The 22,388-nt window shown below is 26.8% G+C and overlaps 2 protein-coding genes across 4 annotated transcripts in view; both read left to right on the top strand.

Moving 5' to 3' along the window:
• Nucleotides 1–6,070: 6,070 nt before the first annotated feature.
• Nucleotides 6,071–22,388, top strand: part of LOC111679491 — a 46,308-nt gene continuing 29,990 nt past the window's right edge. Inside the window, exon 1 of the mRNA XM_046946623.1 lies at nucleotides 6,071–6,323. The gene's annotated coding sequence lies outside the window, so the exon portion shown is untranslated. The remainder of the gene's footprint in view (nucleotides 6,324–22,388) is intronic.
• LOC111679492 (6-phosphofructo-2-kinase/fructose-2,6-bisphosphatase 1) overlaps nucleotides 7,750–22,388 on the top strand; it is a 26,696-nt gene continuing 12,057 nt past the window's right edge. Inside the window, exon 1 of one of the 3 annotated variants that reach the window (XM_046946624.1) lies at nucleotides 7,750–8,253. The gene's annotated coding sequence lies outside the window, so the exon portion shown is untranslated. Of the gene's footprint in view, nucleotides 8,254–17,039; nucleotides 17,679–22,388 lie in introns of those variants that run through there. The other 2 variants (XM_046946627.1, XM_046946626.1) reach the window with 2 other exon arrangements.

Below are 22,388 nucleotides of genomic sequence, written 5' to 3'. Positions count from 1 at the left end.
CTAGACTATAGACTAGACTATAGACTAGACTATAGACTAGACTATAGACTAGAATATAGACTAGAATATAGACTAGACTATAGACTAGACTATAGACTATAGACTAGAATATAGACTAGACTATAGACTAGACTATAGAGTAGACTATAAACTAGACTATAAACTAGACTAGAGTAAACTACACAATAGACTAGACTATAGCCTAGGCTATAGACTAGAATATATTATAAACTTTAGAGTAGACTATAAACTATACTTCAAATTATTTATGAGATTTTCAATATCAAACTGTTGGGCCATTTAAATACTATAGAGTAAGAAACCAGTATAAATAATTTTATGGATCTAATATTGAATAAATTTCGATATGTATGCATGTGACGGAAAAAACTACAATATTTTATCATCAAACATGGGTATGATCATTAATTTTAACTTTTAAATCCAATAACTAATATTAGAATTTCCCTACAAGTATTTAATAATAAATAACTTCAATTTATAGACATAAGAAAATCCCAATGATTAATAAGTTAAAAACTTGAATTTATCAACCTTTGAAAAAAAAACATTAGAAAATTAACAAATTACTCACAAGTGAGACCACACACCTTTAATCAACATTTCAAAGGCATAATGACATTTCTTTACAATATGTATAACGATAAGTGAAATATTTGTAATACTACAACTAGTGCATTATTTAACTTATATTAATTTGTAAAATTCACAATCAATATTTTACGCTATTTTCGTAGTACATAGGTATACTATTATCTGTTTATTATAATGTTGTTTTTGTTTTAAAAGATTGTATTTACAAAATTTTATAACAATCTCATTTATTTATTATATTTTTTAAATAAATAAAGTAAATATTTATTTTTTTGTAATTACATTTGGAAGCACATAAAAACATGCAATATTTCCTAATATGGTCACAAATATAAAATGCGTGTGAATGTTACAAATCTTGGTCAAATCTTACAATTTTGGTAATAAAATAAAAAGCGAGTTTATCAACTAAATGACAAATATTTAATTGTTTTTATTTTTTTGTATAATTATTTAATGCTAATGTTATTGCATTTATAAATATTTAATTTATGTGTTACTAAAGAAATTTTTATTTACTTATTAATACATAATAAGTCAATGTTTTTATTAAATATACAAAAATAATAATATTGCAAAAGCCGATAATTATGGATCGATTTTGCTAAATTTTTATAGCCAGCTTATCGAAAGCCTGTTTAATAGGATTATGCTAAATTTGAATACGTTTGAGGTCTTAGATAGAAGACCCCAATATATGTGTGCCAAGATTAACAGTGTCATGTTAATATTACGGTTTTTTATTTATTGTTTTACTACGCTCCTGATAAAAATTCAATTTTCCACCTTACCCCCTATAAAAACCTCATAAATGGGTTTACCTTAAAGCGATGAAATCATCCAAAGTAAACTAAACTAAATGTTACGTTCATTTCTATTTAAAATAAAAAACATGATAACAAAAAAAATTGTGTTAAATTTAACTTTCTTAAAAAAAGAACAAAAAAAGTTTGATAAACAAAACAAGAGCAAAGTAAAAATTTCTTGTTACCGGTTTTCACATTCATGCAAACATATGTACATACAGTGAATCAACTAAGTTTTTTGCCTACCTTTTTTAAGAGAATTTTGTTTTTTGTTTATAAATAAAATTCGAAAAAACAGGTAAAAAGTAAATATATGTATTCCAATTAAAAATATAGATTGTGTAAAATGGGAAAAATTAGAAAAAAATATTGAAATACAAATTTTCGTGCATGTGTTGTTGCATTTTATTATTTTTTTAGGATATAAAAAATTAATTTAGATTTCTAGAACAAGTGTAAATCATTAAAATATAATTATGAAATGTTTAATTAATAACATTAAAAAATATAAAATAGAGTAGTAGATGAAATGATCCAAAGAATTATTAGAAAAAAACGCACTGAGTGCTCTTTCAAAATCTTTAACTGCCGAAGGGAGGCGACTTGTATCCAAGGAAAACTATTGGACTCCTGATTTATCTTTTTCAAAATCTATATAAGAACTAGGAGGAACACTATGTTTAAATTTAGACCTCTAACCAGACCTTAGGTTACTTGGAACCAATGTAAAGTGAACTGTCGTGTAGTACAGGAAAAAATACCTAATTTAGATATTTTAAAATAGAGGTGGTTATCATACCGTAATGTGAATAAAAGCAATATTTTTCACCTAATACATACACTTATATATATTTAGAACCCAAATCAAGAATAACTATCCAGTTCCAAATACGCCTACTGGATCTTATTCATAAAATATAGAATTTAAAAGGTGAGGTTGAAAATCAAGATTTTAGCATTTAATAGTTCTATAGTGGTATATGGTGATGTCCCCATACTTAGAGTGGCTAGTATGGTACTTAATGTTAGATTTATTGAATAAGAATCAATATTATACAATTCTAAATAAAATTTACACAATACTCCCCAAATAGATGGAGTTCCGTAATGTATTTTTTGTTTATTAATACAAAATGACCAAAAACCCGGATTATTTTTGTTATAATATATAGATTTATACCTCACAAAACATTTTTCTAGGTCCAAATCCATTGATTATCTAATATATCAGGTATCCTATTCAAAATTACTTATTGTTTTTCGAAATTTAATGAAAGAAACGATAGATTTCATGTTAAGTCAAATATTGATAAATTCAGATAGGTATATAGTATAATAAATCGGATAAGAAATGTCCAAATTTAGTCGTTCCGCTACTAAAATATCTAAAAAATGTTATTCTAATATATAGGAGTAATAAAAATATTAAATTTTATAAAATAATGCAGCAATATTAAAGAAATGAACAAAAAACCTAAAAAAGCAAAATACTTTACTGACCTAGAAAATTAACAATACGTTAACATTTTATCAAAAATCTCGTTAATTAATATAACGATTTTACTTTTTATGGTAGAAAATTAAAATATAATATATTCTTCAAAAAATTCAACATATAAATTGCTTTATTTTGCTAAAAATAATTGTTCAAATAAAGTTTTTTCTTAAAATTTAAAAAATTTTACATAGGCAAATTACTTAATTGATTCACTGTATGTACATATGAATTCATGGTACACGGCAACTAAATAACAAAAAAAAACAGAAAAAAAACCACAATAACAAATATGTAAATAGAAATACAAATATCAAGATAAGATGATAGGTATTAAATATTATTTAAAAAGAATAGCAAAAATAATGTTGCTTGTAAAAAAAATACAAAATGACAAGCAAATCAACAGGGTATTAAAAAAGGCGTCAAGTGCATAAAGAGAAGTTAAAAAAAATATGACTTTAATAAATATTTACAAAAGATTAAATTAAATAAATGACAAAAAAACAACAAAATCAATTTCACAATGTTAACAAAAACTTTTCATTCATAAATGATGAATAAACACACTGACAACAGAAACTGCATTTTGTAGGAAAAATCGTGCTGCAACAACAAGCACAAAAACATGCAAAGGCTACACAAACAAACAGAAAGGCAGAGACAGACAAAGGGGCACTTTTATTTTTATGCTGAATGAATCATGAATGTATATACATTTCTTTCTTTTAATCATTTCTCCGCTCTGAAGAAATTTTAAATTGTTTCTTCGATTATTTTAAATTTAAATAACAACTTACTCTTTCAAAAACATGACGAATTTTACGTTTTTCTTCGGGTTCCTGTTGTAAATTATTTAAAGGAATTTCTTCCATATCCACAGTATCCTGTCGTCTGGTTTGTGGTCTTTGTTGTAATTGTGGATAAATACCATTTTCCACATCTCGTGCATTGGACATTTTTATTTTTTCTTTTTGTATTTTTAACGTAATTAATAATAAATGGCTGTTTTTTTCTACAAATTCCACTTGTTGTTTTCTAGATTTTTTTCTTTTCAATAAACTTTATAAATTATGGTTTTAACACATTATTAAATATATATTTTTCTTTATTATTGCCTCATGTTACAGAGATAAGATAAATTTGTGCGATTTTCTTGTTGATTAAACGTAAATTTAATGTTTGTATTCGATAAAAAAAACTATTGAAAATAATTCAATTCCATGTAAATATACCAGATCCCAGCGCCGAAGTATATTAGCGACAACGGCGGCGGCGGTTAACACTAACATTGTCGTCGTTGGCTTATAAACGACTGTAAGCCGTCAAACTTCTCAACAACGTTTCGTTTTTTTAAATTTTTAACGATTTCATATAAAAACGGAATCCAAAAAATAAAAATATGGGATTTTGGAAGCAAATATTTTAAAAAATTGAATTTATCTACTAGAGTAGGAAATTTTGATATTTTAATGCAGAATGATAGAATAACATAAAACTTACTTAGTGCCGGTCCACACTAGGAAACTTTTTTTGGGAAACTTTTCATAAGAAAAAATAGAAAGAATATCATTCATCTCACCCGCGGTACGGATTTACCTATACTCGGAAACTTGTTTTGGTATTCTTCTCATCCGTACAATAACAAATCAATGTAATTAAGAACTGGTTCACAATAGGATACTTTTTGGGAAACTCTTGATTTGCGTGTGATAGAAAGAGAAAGAAATATCATTTCTTTTTCTCACACGCATAATCAAAAGTTTCTCAGTGGGAACCAGGTCTTACACGTAGTTTCCGAACAAATGTTTCTATATGTGGACATTAAGTAAACTTCAAAAGAGAATTAAGGAAAAGTTTCTCAACCAAAGTTTCCTGGTCCACACTATATAAACGTGCTAAGTTCTATTCTAAATTACTAACTAACTGATAAAATAACTTTTCAATTTATTTGAAAAGGTCTTATGACATACAACGATTATAAATTTGACAAATATTATTCAGAAACAAATAGTCCTCAATATATTATTAATGGAATTTTAGCACAATTTTCCAAAAAAAAATCGTTCGGATTTTGGAAAATTTTCATCGTGCTAAGTTTAAACTTAGTATATTTCGTTTTTCTAAACTAACACTTAAATTTTTCTAAGTGCAGTCAAGAAATACAACTCTGCATCAACCATCTACCGATAAACGCTGAAAAAGTACTTGATATTTTCGGTCGCATTTTTCGTCAACAATTTTTTCGTAATACAAATATACGAAAATTTTATGGCAATTTCCTACAAAAATATAATAAAAAGTGTTGCAATATATCGAATACCAACAATAGTGTAAAATAAACATAAAAACCATAAGTGAAACAAAGTAAATCAAAGAAAAACTTCAAGTGAAAAATTGGTAGACAAAAAAAATATCTAATTGTGTCAATTTGTCTTTGATGACTTTTTACACACTCTCTCACACAAAAATACTAGCAGTGGTGTCAATTTAAAACGAGTATTTGGGTGCAAAATTTAAAGAAAATAATTACTAGTGCTAAATTCTAAAAAAGTCAGCGCTTGAAAGAGTGTTATAAAATTTATTTAAAAATCTATTGTTAAAAATTGTATTAAAATTATTTTGGAATGTTTAAAGGCTTTCGTGATGTTGTAAGCTTTTTGTATAGGTGCGCGTTAGGTTTACCGACCAATTGTCATCACTGAAATTCTAGCTGTTGAAAAGAGGAGTTATTTGGTTGGTGAGGAGGACACGTAAAGATTCCATTAAATTACAAAAAAATTCATGGGATAATTAATAAAAAATAAAACATCAAAGTAACAACAATTTCTCTGCAATTTAAATAAAAGTTTTTCCTTTTTTCGTTGTTATTTACTTTTTTTCTTAAATGATTAAAAAAGTGGTGTTTTCCCAGAAGTTGTAGTGGTGGTGTAAATGACACAGCCTGTGTGTGCAATAAAAAATAAAGAAGAAATTAAAAAAAGCAAAAATAAAAAAATAAAAGTTATTAAACAACCAGAAATATAAGTTTTCTTTTTTTGGGTTTTAGCAATAAAAAAAATAAACCAACAAAAACAACAATTGAAAAAGAAAAGTGCATTTGTGTGTGAAAATTGTTAAAAGAATCTTCAAAAAGGAAATTATAAAAGAAATGAAAAAAGTGTAAAAAGGAATAATAAAAAAATTCATTCAAATTCGTTTATTTTTATTTTGCTGCTATTGTTTTTATTCTTTCCTTTATATCTATTCTCTTTACTACAATTTGAACGACAAAGAGAGAGAGCAAAACACTTTATTGTTTTTGTTTTTATTAGCAAAGAAAAAAAAGAACAAAAATAAAAGAGATCGAGGGAGACAGTGTTAAAGAAAATATAATAAAAATACAATTTATTATGGATAAATAAATGGTAAGTTTTTTATTTTGTTTTTCTTTTATTTAGTTATTAGAAAAATTACAGCATCTTTTTGAAAAACATTTAATTGACAACAACATGAAAAAGAAAAATTGTGTAAGTTATTTTTAGCAATTTCATTTAAATTTCTTTCTTTGACGAAATGCTCTTTTGATTGTTTACAGAGGTGGTCATTTAAATAGTACGTTTGATAAAGTAACTAAGAATTTAAATTATATGTGTCTTATATTGTATGTATAATCTAATAAAACTCCAAAAGTAGAATACAGCTACTCCTAGAGAAGAAAAGGTTTCAGTTTTATAAGGAAAATTCTTAAAACTTTTGCTTTTAGATTTTGATCCTTTTAACGACAGATGTTTAGTATTTGGTCTTTGATATGTGTTCTGAAATAATCAAAATTTCATATGTATCTCCTAAAATGTCTAACAATTGTTAAAATTTTTGTTTTGCGAAGTCAGAAAAAGCAATTTCTGACACTTTTTTTTTTAATTTCTGAAGAATTTTCTGCTAACATTGTAAACAACAGCATTATATAAATAGCATTACTCTAGTTAGCATTTGGAAGATTGTTGGATGATTAATCAGTAAATTGAGTCAAGATCTAAAATTGCTCCTTATGTAAATGATTTTGTCTGTAATGAAATAGCAACACTTACATTAAATATTACTCAAAAATGAGTCGAAACTGATTAAAAATTGGGCTCAGAAAAGACTTTTTTGGAAGAGTTAGCAAAAAATTTTATGTGGCCTAATGTAAGATATATTTGAAAAAAAAACAATAACAAAATGTATACCAATCATAAACAGGACATCCAGGTGTTTGAAATATGATTATTTATAAATTTGGTTTGTAGTTAAATTTCGCGCAGTCGGAAGATCAAAAACTGTTTTCTGTTGTATTGTATTTGTCTGTAACAAACATAAAAATTACTCAAAAATGAATATAATATGATTCGGAAATAACTCAAAAACATTCATTTATTGGGCTCATTAACGACTCAAAAAAAAAAAAAAAAAATCCTAATTGATCAGTAATGGGGCTCATAAATGACTTATTTAGAAGAGTCGCGGGTAGGGTACCATTTTCTCCCGAAGAATCATTTATGATCAGAAAATGAGCGTATACCTATATGATTATTTTATTCGTGCAAAAGAGTCATAAATCGAATGTGATCAAAAATTTCACATTCACAAAAATTATCCTTAATTCTTCTTTCGAAGCATAGCATCCATATGGATACAGTCAAGAATTTGCTCATATGACAGATATTTCTGAATATTTCAAAAAATATTTTTTAGTTGGTTTTTGGAATAAATTTTGAGATATTTAAAACTAATTTCAGACTGTTAAATATTATTTGTTTAATATTATAGTATGTTAAAAGTAAAAGTAAATGTCCATCTACTATTGAGACCATATTTTATAAATTTTTCTTCGAATTATATTTGTAAAAAGGTAATATAATAAAGTCAACACTAAATATTACATATTTTCAAATTTGCTATTTAAAAGCCCGCCTCTGTTGTTATGTATAGGAAATTTTTCATTCACAATAGACTGTCATCGTCACGTTTATGTTGTTGTTGTCTTTCTGTGCAGATTTTTAAATGTATACCACCACACACGTGCGCATCTATAGTGTTGTCCTTGTTCTACCCGCATATCTGATGGTAGAACATAAAAAATAAAGTGTAAAGTGAAAAAAATAAAACGAAAAAACCATAAAAAAGAACAAAAGTGAAAAGAAAAACAAAAAAAATCGCCATTTCTTGTGTAGTGTGTGGTGCTGTCAAAGGAATTTTTCATTAGAAAAATATTTTTCTTCAAGTTTTTATCAAAATAAAATAAGAAAAAAGTAAAAAAAAAAACGTTAAACATTTCATTATAAACTGGAGCCTACGTATTTACAAATTTGCAAAAAGGTAAGTTATATGTTGATATTTCTTTAAAAAAATATCTATCAAAAATAAAACATCGTAACAAATATTTCTTTGAAAAATTCTGCAAAGGGTTTAACACATAAAAAAGTTCTTTATCTTTTATTCTTCAATACTTTTCCGCTTTTGTTTTTGTTTCCTTATTTTCTGTATATTTATTTGTGCTTTTAATGTAAAAATTATGATATTAAAAATGCTTTTAAAAATTTTACATCATACTAAATTTTTTTGCTTGCAATTGTTGATTTTTTTTTTTGTAAATGTAAAATACAAAATTCGTTTTTTGTTATTTTTCTTTTATTTGGCGAAGAAAAAATAACCTGCTTTTTCAATGTCAAAAGGAATACGATTTTTCTGCAAGTTGTTGTTTTTTTTTCTTATTTTTTATATTATTTTTAAATTAGGTTATTTTTAATATGTGTAATAAATATTTTTTTATATTAAAAATAAGAACAAAATTTTGGGAAAGCTAAAATTTATTATTAAAATGGAAATATATGTTGTTTTTGTTTTGATTTTTTATGACAAGTGGATAACACGGCGTTGCCAGATGTATTAATTTTTGTATTATTCCCAATAAGAAAATATTTGCAAAATATTGTAATGCAAAGAATCGACTTTTGATAGGGTTCTATAAATCGACTTTCAAACAATCGACTTTTTGTCGAAAAAAGTCGAAGTCAACCATTTTGTTTGAAAAAAGTCGACTATCGTCTTTGAAAAAAGTCGAAAAGTCGACTTTGTAAATAAAGGTAGAAAAATGTCGAAAAAAGTCGAAAACTCGAAAATAGTAGAAAAACAAATAAATAAGTCGAAATTTTTAAAAAAGTGAAAAAAGTATAAAACTCTAAAATTGTTGGAAAAACTCGAAAAAGTAAAAAAAATATGTAGTCGAAAATAGTCAAAAAGTTGTAGAAAGTTGAAAAGCCGAAAATAGTAAAAAAAAAATTCAAAAATAGTCTTAAAATTTTAAAAATGTGGAAAAAAGTCAAAAAACTCTAAAATAGTCGGAAAAACTTGAAAAATATAAAAAAAAATAGTCGAAAGATGTCGAAAGAAGTCGTATATAGTCAAAAGGACGAAAAAAGTTATAATAATACATCTATTTTTATTGCAAATATTTAAAATTTAATTTTTCTTTGGTTTGAGAAGGTAGATACAGAAGTCAATGTTTTACAAAGTTTTTGTTTGTCAGAAAAGTCAAAGTGTACTTTTTATGTAAAAATTCGACTTTTCAAAATAATTAAAAAAAGACTTCCCCACTTTTATGTCGAAATTCGATAATAATAAATATTCAAAAAGTTGACATTTCATAATACACAAAAGTCGAAAAATCGATTTTTCAAAAGTACAAAAATTTTACTTTATGTTTCAACTATAGAACCCTGTCGACTTTTTACTATTTATGAAAAATAGATTTTTCGACTTTTCGTCTATTTTTGGTTTTATGAAAAGTGTAATTTTCTAACTATTGTGACTTTTTTATAGGCAATAATCGAGATGTTGACTCTTTTCAAAAAAAAATAGTCGACTTTGACTTTTTCGGGAAAAAAGTAAATTTAATAAACCTTATGGCTAATATCTCGAAAGAAAAGTTGCCGAATCGGAAAACAATTTTTATTTATCAATTTTATTTCTTAACATCCACATCTGGCAACATCAGTCAACATTATAAGACTTTGTTTTAAATAAACGCACAGTGTCTTATCTACTATAAAATTTGCATGAAAAATATAGTTGTAAAAAAAAACTTTGAAAATATGCCAAAAATCAAAAGGGCAGAAATGTTTGTTTACTACCTCAATATAGGAATCATTGTATATAGTGAAATGTATTTAATGCCAACACATGCCAGTTTTTTTTCTAGACAACTAGTCAGATCAGTAGACATTCGATAATAATGAACATCTCGTTTATTTTCACTTTCGTTAAAACATTCTCACTTTTATAGTATTGTATAAAAGTTTTGACCTAATTTCTTAAATACTTATAAAAACGATAAAAATTTAGAATAATCTTTACCTTAGAAATATCTTTACTATGTTTGTAATTAATTATTTTCCCTTTTAAACTAATAATAAAACATATTTAATTTCTTATTAATTTAGAAACATTTCATTTATCAATATAATCAATAATAAACTTCTGTAACTTTAAACGTTTCAAATTGTAATCAATCACCAAAAAGCTTTTACATTTCTTTCTTCTGTAACTTAAGCTTTTTCTGGACATGTTTGTCATAATATTACTTATTTCAACGATAATTATAACTCTAGTTTCCCCTTTTTGATAAATATTTTATTTCTAATTTCTTATACAAACAACCTACAATTCTATAAGGATATAATATGTAGGAAACATTTCCTGTTAAGTTAATATTTTTTTATTGAATATACTTGCTTTGTCAACACACGTACCTTTATATATAAAGAAACTTTTTTAAATTATTTATAAACATTTTATTCATATTTTTTTAGTACATACATATTAAATTATTTTAATAAATTGAATATTTCTTTTCAATTACAACTGCGTCTAACATCAATTAATGTTGATGGGCAAAATTTATTTTATAAACTACAACTTAAAATAGACTGCATAGTTGAAAATGAATTAGATTTTATAAAAATGATAAATAAAACAAATATTATTCTAAATTTCTGACTTATTTACATGAACTTATTATTTAACTTATAGCTAATGAAAAAGTAAATACTTTTTAAAAAATTTAAAAAAGTAAACGTTTAATAACAAAAATATATATATTAAGAATTTTAAGAAGAAAATGATACAAAATAAGATATTTCAATAAATGTTTTTAAAATTTTTACTCATTTCATTTGCCCGTCCCCTTTATTTTAATCATATTAATATCATTCGATTTTTTAGTATCAATAATTTCTTTTTGTAAACAATTGATAAACTAGTCGTATTACAAGACGTGCAATATTCTAATACATTTGTAGCACTTTGTGGAGAATGGGTGTGTTTTTGTTATTTGTAACAAGATTTTCATTGCAATATACCGACAAAACATTTTATGCAATAGGGTGATCCCAATACAATATAGATAGACAGATATATAGTTATATAGATAGATAGATAGATAGATAGATAGATAGATAGATAGATAGATAGATAGATAGATAGATAGATAGATAGATAGATAGATAGATAGATAGATAGATAGATAGATAGATAGATAGATAGATAGATAGATAGATAGATAGATAGGTAGATAAATAGATAGGTAGATAAATAGATAGATAAATAGATAGATAGATAGATAGATAGATAGATAGATAGATAGATAGATAGATAGATAGATAGATAGATAGTCTGCATAGCTTCAGCTAAAGAGCTGAATTATTAAATGTTTTGAATATTTGAAAATAACAATATCGAAAAACTCCATCAAATTCTATCACTAAATATAAAGAAACTTTATTTGAATAAAACCATTTGTCAACTGTTTTAAGAATCGTTCCAAAATAATGTTGGTTTTAGAAAGCGTTGACGACAATTATTCAATTCAAAAAAAATTATGGTCGACAAGACTCTTACTCACACTGATTTACAATTGATAGTATTTACCTAAAACAATTTTCACAAATATTATCTAAAAATGTTGCATATTTTTTCTGGACCACCTTAATTTATATACAAATACAATTATAAATTGATAAGCCATACAATAATAATGCAGTTGTATGGGTACAAGTGGTGGTATGTATGTAAGTGTTGTATTCTTAATATGCATTCATTACATTTAATAGAAAAATAATTAATTTAGAAATTTGCGTCATAACAATCAAATGAGCAGATTGTTAGTAACTGTTGAAAGGCATAGCAAATAGAAAAAAAGGCATAGATAATTTATAATTTATTCAATGACAAAAAAATCACGTGTTTTTTTCGAGATTAAGAAGATGGGGATTAAAAATGCGAATGAGACAAAAAAATTATTCTAATTTGGAAATTATATGTATATAATTAACAAAATTAAAAGTTCACTTTAAATATCAACATTTTACTAATTTCTTCCAAAAAAGTTTACTTTACGACACATGATGAGTCGTAACTATAATCATGAATAATCAGTAACAAAATAGTAATAATTAAACAAATTAAAAAAACTGCTTCTAAAGCTAAAATTGTAATTATTTGTATCGTAATTTACGATAATTTACGATTCGTAAACATTACAATGAAACTTAAAGTGAAAAAATTATACGAAAACTATTAAAATTTTCAAATATCAAAAGTCGAAATAAAACTAAATGAACATCCAATAAGTAATAATTCCTTAAACAAAATATTGTTTTCCTAGGGGTGATAGAGCTCGGAATATAAGAAAACATTGAATTAGTTGGAACTTAGAAATTTTAGGAAAATTATTATCTTTCCTTTGTTTAGTTTAAGAGTGTATATGCCCAATAAAATATCCATGAGGTCCATTGTGATTCCCTTCGTAGAGAGTGAAGATTTAAGATAGAGAAACAAAGTAAATAAGATTCCTAAGGAGGCGTCAAACTAGAAGTTTTAGAGATTCCATAGTTGTAAAATATTCAGTATTGTAAAAGATTCAGTATTTTCTATAAAATTTATTCGAAGAAATAAATAATTCCACTCATTTCCCGAAAGCAAGTTTTACGAACGGGAATTATTCGCAAAGGTCCGTTATCCCCAACTACAACTATACTAGATCCACTGGTAAAACGTAGAAAGATCTATTTCGCAGCCATTTCTACCTGTGATTCTATATTCTGGCAATAAAAATGATCAAAAATCTCTAGCTTTTCTGCATCTTTGTATATCCTACAACAGTCTGGTTACTACAGTCTGGTCCTACTTACTGACGAATGTCCTAATTAAGCACTAACACCAAAAATATAGGGTGCGACTATCCAGTGCTAAAATTATCTTGGTAGCCCTTACGTCCATAAGGACTTTGATATTTTGCAATCCAATTTAATATTTCAGGAGTGATTTATGATGTCACAGATTGTCCCGAAAATCAACATATAATAACGATTAAACTTTTGTGGAATTTAAATTTGTTATCTCCAACTTTAATACAGAATCCAATTTCTTACTACTTTTATCCACCATAATACAAAATATCTTAATAAGTTCTCTTGTTAGACAAAACAATGAATCTTTAATTTTGTATGGTGGTGTGTAATACAAACAAAATCAAAAAATAGGAGAACATTTCCTTAACAAATTCTTTTTCAAATAACTATTATTTATGATTAAAATATGGCTTTCCTTTCATATTCCATTTGATAACAAACTAAATATGATGGAAGGCATTTCTTGATTAAGAAGAACACAACATTAGCACGACGACAACACTAGAAATCATTGCCACCAAGAATGTTAACAACAACAATAACTAATACGAATAACAAATCTAAAATGAGAAAAGTTCTCAATGTTAGATTTCTTATCTGTTTTTGGTTTGAGAGAAGCAAATTTGAAGAGACTATGCGAAAAAAACTTAAAAAAAACAAGTAGGAAAGTATAGTCGGGCATGGCCATTAGTAGTACACCATTAGTATATTTTTAAAATTTTTACTTTTTATAAAATTTTTATTTTTTGTAAAGAATCTTTTATGTTGAATATTACCATAATTCCAAAATATTTAAGCCATTTATTGATAAAAAACTAAAATTTCTAAATAAGGATTTATATAGGTCAAATATGGGCCGATCCTCGGTAAATTTGGGAAAAGGATATATTTCTAAATAACAGTTAGTTTTGTTGAGTTTTATTGCGATACAAATGGTTACAAGTCAATTTTAGACGTTTAAGTCATTTTTTGAAGGGGGGTTTGTATGGGGGCTAGGGTCAAATATAGGCCGATCAGTATCATTTATACTTATACAAAACTTATTTGTGCCAATTTTTAGAGAGATAGCAGAATATTTGACGTAATTATAGCATAAAAAGTTCAAATCGGGAGGTACGGTTGTATGGGGGCTAGGTGAAATAATGGACCGATTTCAACCATTTTCAATAGGCTTCGTCCTTGTGCCAAAAAACATGCTTGGTCCAAATTTCATCAAATTATCTTGAAAATTGCGGCCTGTACCTTGCGCACAAGGTTTACATGGACAGCCAGCCAGCCGGACAGACGGACGGACGGACATGTCTTAATCGACTCAAAAAATGATTCTGAATCGATAGGTATACTTTAAAGTGGGTATTGGACCAATATTTTTGTATGTTACAAACATCAGCACAAACGTATAATACCCTCCCCACTATAGTGGTGTAGGGTATAAAAACAAATAAAATATATAAACAACAAGTTTATCTTTATTTTTTGGATTTTTGTTGCTTTGTTTTTGTTGTTAAATTTCCAGCTGATTTGTCATAAAGCTACGAGTTGTTTTTTTTAACAGATGTCGTCTTTTCTTGTGAAAAGTTTCGGTTTTTTATATATTCGTGTGATAATAAAATAAAACATATGATTTTTGCTTTTACTTATAGTTTTGTGAATTGTTTTGTTTTTGCGCAAAAACAAAACAACAATAAAAACAAATATTTCTATAAAACTGCTATTGTTGTTGTACAAGTTTTTATCAGTATACCTATAGCAATTGTTATTTGTTTAATGTGTGATGATGGCTGCTAAAAATGTTGCCAGATTGTTAGTTTTGATTTAATACTTTAATGGGGTAATAAAAAAAGGCTGTGGGGATGTTAGAGAATACATAATGCATAGTCATTCTATTACTATTCAATTTCGGAAAGGTCTCTGTTATCCTGTTGTTAAATAATATTACTGTGATTTATCAATGTACTGCTCTTCATCAGAAAATAGTTCTCTTTTAAACTCTTAATTGAAGTAGTCCCCAAATGAGTTTCTCAGATAAATTAATCAGAAGAGTTCATTCAACATCAGGTAAAGTAAATACTTCAGATATATGAAGTAAATAGCTTAAGTTTTCAGCACATTGATCACTAAGCATTATTTGGTTATCGAGCCACTGGTTCGATCTACAGCCGCTGCATATCAACAACAAAAGTTTATGATAAATTATTAGTATCTTTCAAAACTAATATTTATCACAACGCCCTCCTTCGGCGGTATCGCCGAAATAAAATATAAATTGGCTATAAAAATAAAGCTTAATATGAGCGTAGTGGGCCGAGTGGGCTGGTTATATTAAAAGCACTCATATAAAGCTCTGTTGTAAAGTCTCAAAAAGGGACAAAAATAGGGTTTTCTCAAATTTCAGGACAATGGAGAAAATATGAAGAAATATTGGAACTCAGCGCTGATTAATCTTATAGAAGCGTCTAACATGGTCTCAGGGTTTCAACTATTTTAACATTTTGCCTGATGATATTGAAGAGAAACAGCTACTAAAGTTATAGAGTACTTTGGTAGCTGTTTCCTACGACTTTTATTTGATGCATTTTCGAGAAAAGTATTTTAAATTTTAAAGAAACTTTTATCCCCATATTCGAATTCTCTTGTTATTTCAAAACGATTTATTGAAAAAAAAATTTTAACAGACAGACTTACTACCGGTTAAACGATTATCGGATATTGATATTGTAGCCCTGAAAGTATTAAATAGGACCCGGGAGTATCACGGTACTTTTGCACATTAAATAGTATCAAAAAAAGTACAATCGTACCAATTTTGCCATCCCTGGTGAGGATTATACGATTGAAATTCTAATGTAAAAGAGAAGAATGTGAAAACGAAAAAAAGAAGTAAACAGAATTCAAGAGTTACTACTTCCAAATCAATTACATTACCCGATGTAAGCATCACAGCGATCACTTCTTAATGTTTGCATCATCAATTGTTTAACATCCAATATTTGGGAACCTCTTCCCTTCTACACAATTAAAGTAAAAGAGAAGAATGTCTTTGACAACGAAATTTCTGAATCATGTTATATCTCTACAACTTATATATAAAATGTAAGCTGAGTCTTGTCGGATGTATCGGACGTAGAGTATGTCTGTTTTTTAAAGAAATTTTTGGCTTCCTTTTCTGAGGTCGGCCAACATCCCATACTCGGAGTAATTAGAGTATATATCTTTTAGGCATTTAATTGTAGTATGACCAAAAGTATATAGGCCCTTTTGTTAGTATCTTTAGTCATATAAACTTAGTCTTACAATCAGTATATATGGCATTTTCTTCTATATATTTAAACCAGAAAAAAACTGCATACTTTTGGGATTCTTAAATTCTCAATAATAAATAGAATAAGTTCCGAAGATCCAAAAATGTAGCGATAACAATCCATCACATAAATCTGCTAAAGTTATTGGATTTAAGGGTTTGATATTATTAAAATGTTAAAAAACACTAAGAAAATCTTAAAATACAACTTCTGGGAATTTTTGTATAAAAATATGGGTTTTTTTTCTGGCAACATTGCAATTTTGTTATTACAACGTTATAACCATTATTTTACTAGTAGTTGTTAGATATTTATGGTTTTGCCTTTTTTTGTTGTGATTTTTTTTTACTTCTTCTTTTTTTTTTTTTTTTTTTTTGTCTGTTTCATACAGTCATTCGATAGAAAAATCAGTGGTAGACGCGGACGACGCATGAATGCAAGAAAACACAACACACTCAGACGGTCGGTCTGTCTGTCGGTCAACGGCAGCAGATAAAGAGATGGGTCGGGACCCGACGATCGTTGCGACTACATACATATGTATGTGAATAACAAAGCTAACTGCTTTCTTAAGTATTTCATATATTTGCTTTTTTGTACTCATTCTTGTTTTGGCTGTCAAAGTGTTTAAAACAACACTTTTCTACAATACGCTAAAAGAAATACATAATAAAATAAAAAAAGAAATAAAAACTAACATCTGTGAGTTTACGATTCGCGTTGTGTTGTCCGTCGTCGATGTAATTGTCTGACACAAACGGTCTAATCTTAAATTCTTTCGTTAGTTTGTTGGTTGCTTGTAATAACATTTCCTTATACCACCACCACAACGACCACCGGATATAAAAGAAAAACAATTCTAAATTAAATAAAACATTTGTTTTCGTTGCGCGTTAACGCTTTTAATTATTGTATAAAAATAAACAAAAAATTTTGTAAATTGTAATAATTATGAAACACACCATTAACTTGAGGTATAAGGTGCATTTTGTTGTTGTTGTTGTTATTTTGTGGGCAAATTGTGTTTAAAAGTGAGAGAAGGAGAAAGAGAGAGCATTAATCTTTGTAACGTTGTTGGAGACGCGTGTGTTAAAACTAAAATTTAGTGGCCCTCCGGTTTAAGTGGCATTTTAATGCCAACCGGCGGGTGCCAGTTAGTTATTTAACAAAACTGTTAAAGCTGTAAAAATAATTGTTGTTTTTTTATCATTTAAACAATAAATTATTTTCTTATGTGTTTAAACATTTTGTGGTAATTATATACTTTTTCTTTTATTTTATTTATTTTTTTATTAATTTTTATAATAACTTTTTTTATTACGCGTAATATGTTGAAACCCCCATATTTTTAAATACTTGTTGATTATGTTAAAAAAATAATATAATTATGTTTAATTGCAAAAAAGAAAGAAGAAAAGAAACCTGCTGATGTGAAAGTATTGTTTAAAATTGACACATATAATTTTATTTTCTGTTGAAAATTATTTATGTGGTTTTAAGCATAAAATTTTTTAATGATAAAATATTTCGGGTATTTTGTTGCATATTATAGTTTTTTCTTTATAAAATAAAATAAATAAAATATTTTTTATAAAATGACACATCTTGGGGAATTTCTATAGTGCTCGTTGTATTGTTAGAGCTACTCTTTTTTTGCTATTTACATATTTTTAATACAGTCGATGGCGTTTGTTATAAGTATAGTGTCTTTTTATGTTTTTTAATTAATTAAGGGATTTTTAGTTATTTTAAATTATTCTAATTTTAAATTGATTTTTTTTCTATGATTAATGCTTTTCTGTGTTATAGGAATCTTAAAAATCAATTCATCTTCGCTGAAGAGAAATATAAAATTTAGCAAAACAGTTTTAAGATCAGACCGACATATATATGTATTCATCAGGGATGGAAAAAGAGTTTTTTTTTGTAAAACAAAATATTTCAGAGAGTACTTTTTTGGATCTCAGATTACTAAAATATATTTATACCCTACACCACTTTAGTGGGGAGGGTATATTTGGTTTGTGCTGATGTTTGTAACGTATTGATGCTATACCCACCTTAATGAATACCAATCGGCTCAGAATCATTTTCTGAGTCGATTTACCTATGTCTGTCCGTCCCTCCGTGGTCGCAATTTTGAAGATAATTCAATGAAATTTGGTACATAATCTATATTAAGACAAAGCCTATTGAAAATAGTATAAATCGGTTCATTATTTCATCTAGCCCCAATACTGAACCCCTGAATAGGGCTTATAAACCTTGTAATCAAACTACAGCAATTTTGAAAATAATTCAATGAAATTTGGCACATGATCTTATATGGCACCGTAGACGAATCCTGTTGAAAATTGTTAACATCGGTCTATTATTACACTTATAGAACTGAACCCGCCGAATAGGGCTTTTATGTTAAAAAATCGTATATAATCCACTATAAGCTGAAAAACCAAGTTCTAAATGAGCCTTGATGACCCTCATGAACTCTATAATTATAGAGCCTCATTTAACCCTAGCCTTAAATGTTCACAGTTTTATTTAACAATAAATGGCTTAAGTATATCTGAAAGCTAAATCAGATTTTCCTTATTGTAACAGGTGCAGGGTACTATAGCAGGGCCTTGCACGATCTTTTTTGATCTTTTATCATATTCAGTAATATTGTGTTGGGTTGGTGTTATTAAGCAAAACATAATATCCACCCACAGTCGGAGAACATCTTCTATGAATCCCTCATCACATAAAGATTTTTAGCAATAGTTACACTGGATTCATTGGTTTCTTTATACATACGTTTGAATCGGGACCTCACCCAATTGGACGATATGGTTTGTGCAATAGATCTCGCTACCAAGAACTGCATTTAAATAACTTTATTATAGGCTGATTTCCTAAATGCAGGTTACTCTGAACTGCAAGTATTTCTAAAGGTTGTTGTGTAAAATTATTAAACTTGTTGTCAAATGCTTCATAGAAATCATGATTTGATCACATATAAATCGTGCTCATTCAATATATATAGTTTGACAATATATATTGTCAAACTTTGTCTATTTCTTTACATTTTCAGTTTTTTTGTGATTTAATCATCTAAAAAGAATTTGTTCATTTAATATCCAACATAGTCAATAAATCTTCAAACACATCTAATAGATTCTTTATATTATCATTTCAAAATTCGTTGTAATTTGTTCTTCTACAAATCTTAATCCCCTAAGGAGTTTTTCATTATGAAAACCGAGCTTTTAACTATCTTGTTGCTAACTTTTTATGTGTATAAGGATACCATAAGGATCGTTTTTCGTCATGTAATATTCAACATTGACAGAGAGCTTTCTAACTGTCGTAAAAAACTTTATTACACCAATTAGCACCAGTCAGATTCATATAATCTTAAAACATTCTTTACTTTTCCAGCAAAATTTGTACTTACCCGGTAAGTGGGCAAGTAATATTGGAGAAAAGTGTAAGTAATTACTTTTTGGGTGAATAATTACATATTTTTATTCGACGATGACCAAAAAATAACTAGTTACATACGTGCTTATCCGATTTTTCCGGATTTAAAACTGAAATATCAATATTTCTTAAAAAAAACTTCTAATATCTTATAGGGTTAGAACCACAACCTAATTCCTTATAAGACACATGCTGGTCACAAATTCTATTCATAAAAGGTTATTAATGTTATTCATAACCGCCACTCATTATTATGTAATGTATGAAATAACTACATTACTTACAATACTTATTACCAAAACTTGAAAATACTTTACTGGATTCTTTTGGTGACTGTATTCTGAGAAGCTCCATTAGTAACTTTTTTGTTATAACCACATTCATGTGTTTTAAAAAGTCTTCAACAAAAATCGCAAGTAATTTCGCTAACCATATGTCATAACGATAGGTTTCCCGAACTATGTATATAATTCCACTTTGGGAAAATTCTTATATGTTTTTTTCCAAGCTTTCTTCTTGTTATATTATTAATCCAAGACATCCTACAGTCACCTATATTTTCGCTGATCTGCTCTCAATATTTAAATCTAACTTAGAGGTTAGCAGTCTTAGATTCTAGGTCTCGATGATAAAAGAATATAGCCTAATAGTGCTCTCAATATTTAAATCTAACTTTGAGGTTTGTAGTCTTAGATTCTAGGTCTCGATGATAAAAGAATAGAGAATAAATGTGAATTATACTGCAGTCTATGTATACACGAATTTCTGCAATCCCACAAGTAACAAATATCAGTTTTCTAGCCCTATAATAAACCCTTACCCTTCTTCGATCTTTTATAGAGAGTTTGTGTATCATTCTGTACTAAGATCAATCCACGTCTCATTATTTCTTAATAATTCAACAACCTCAGTCTTAAACTTTAACATTTTTCGATCATTTCTAAATGTTAAGATTAACAGAATTGCAGCTCTATTTTTCGATACCTACACTTATATGTATATCAATACAATTCAATCTTAGAAAAATTACATCTCGGGTCAATTTTTAGGAGTTTTGAATCAAAAAATCATTATTTTCCTTTTTTTATTTCAATAACTTGCAATCTTTTAAAGGCGTTATCAAACATTTACAATATAAAATTTTAGGAAATTTTCCTCTTGCGATTGTTAATTTATGGAATATTTGCAACTCAAAGTAAAGTTTCATAATAGAAAAAAAGTAATTAATCAAAATGAAAAATATGTGTAAGAAATTGAATTTTTTAATAATTATATTGGGATTATTCCCTAATTATATAAATTTATTTTATACAATTAAAATCTTAAAATTATATTTACATAAAACTTTTTCGTCATAAGTTTTGATAACAATTTCTTTAATACTTTCCACACTTCACAAAATAATGATAACATTATTCAAAATTAGCTGATAACAAATTAAAGACATTAAATTTCCGAAATTAACTCAAATTGCAATAGCGTTGCGTCTGCAACGCATATTCTGAAGTTCAACACCAAATGATAAATTTTAAATATTATGCACAAGCAGATAATTTTCCTATTATTAAAATATCACTTTCGATTCCATAAATTTATGTTTGTATATATAGAAAAAACATCAACATAAACATTAACTATTTGATACTTTGCCAAATTAAACATAAATGCGTAATTAAAGGTGTTGTGTTTTTTTTCGAAAATGATACGACGATCAACTTAAACTGGATTTTTATACAAAATTGATTTCTCTGTTCTCTTATCTATTGGGGTACAAGTTCCAAATATTGTCTGTAGGTTTTTATATTTTTGAGACTGAGTGTTAAATATCAAAACAAAATAAAAATTAGCATTTATTAGTGTATTGGTAATATATTTTGAATGTTTTTTTTTTAATTTTGTTTATTTTCTATTTGTATTTTTCTATATATTATTTTTATTTATTTAAATATATTTTAATTATGTTTTATTCAAAAGTGTTGAACTTAAATAGCATTTAGCTAGCGGAAAATATGTCTAATATTTTATTGTTGTTATCATCTGTCATTTTTAAATCAAATATTTTTTTATAAAATATTTCTATCAAAACAAAAGTTTGACAATAAACTGTTGTTTGGTGTTTTTTTAATTATTTATTTGGGTTTTTATGATATTTAGTAGTATAGTTGTATATAACTAGTATATGTATATTAAAATCATATTTATTTAATTTTATTGTTCTAATCCCAAACATCTGTCATAATATGATGTTCTTAACATAGATATTATTATTAACTGGAGTTAAGAAGAGATTCTTGGTGGAAAAAATTAAAACTTCTTGAGAATTCTGGATTGAATTTCGACATAGAAATTACTTTTATGACGTCTATAAAATTGCTTTAAAATCTCAGTGTTTTTTAGACAAGAAAGATAGATAGACCGATAGATAGATAGATAGATAGATAGATAGATAGATAGATAGATAGATAGATAGATAGATAGATAGATAGATAGATAGATAGAT

This window comes from Lucilia cuprina, chromosome 3 (genome assembly GCF_022045245.1).
Source record: "Lucilia cuprina isolate Lc7/37 chromosome 3, ASM2204524v1, whole genome shotgun sequence".
NCBI lineage: Eukaryota > Metazoa > Arthropoda > Insecta > Diptera > Calliphoridae > Lucilia > Lucilia cuprina.
The sequence above is the reverse complement of the archived record's forward strand: the minus strand, read 5'-3'. Positions and strand labels throughout refer to the sequence as shown.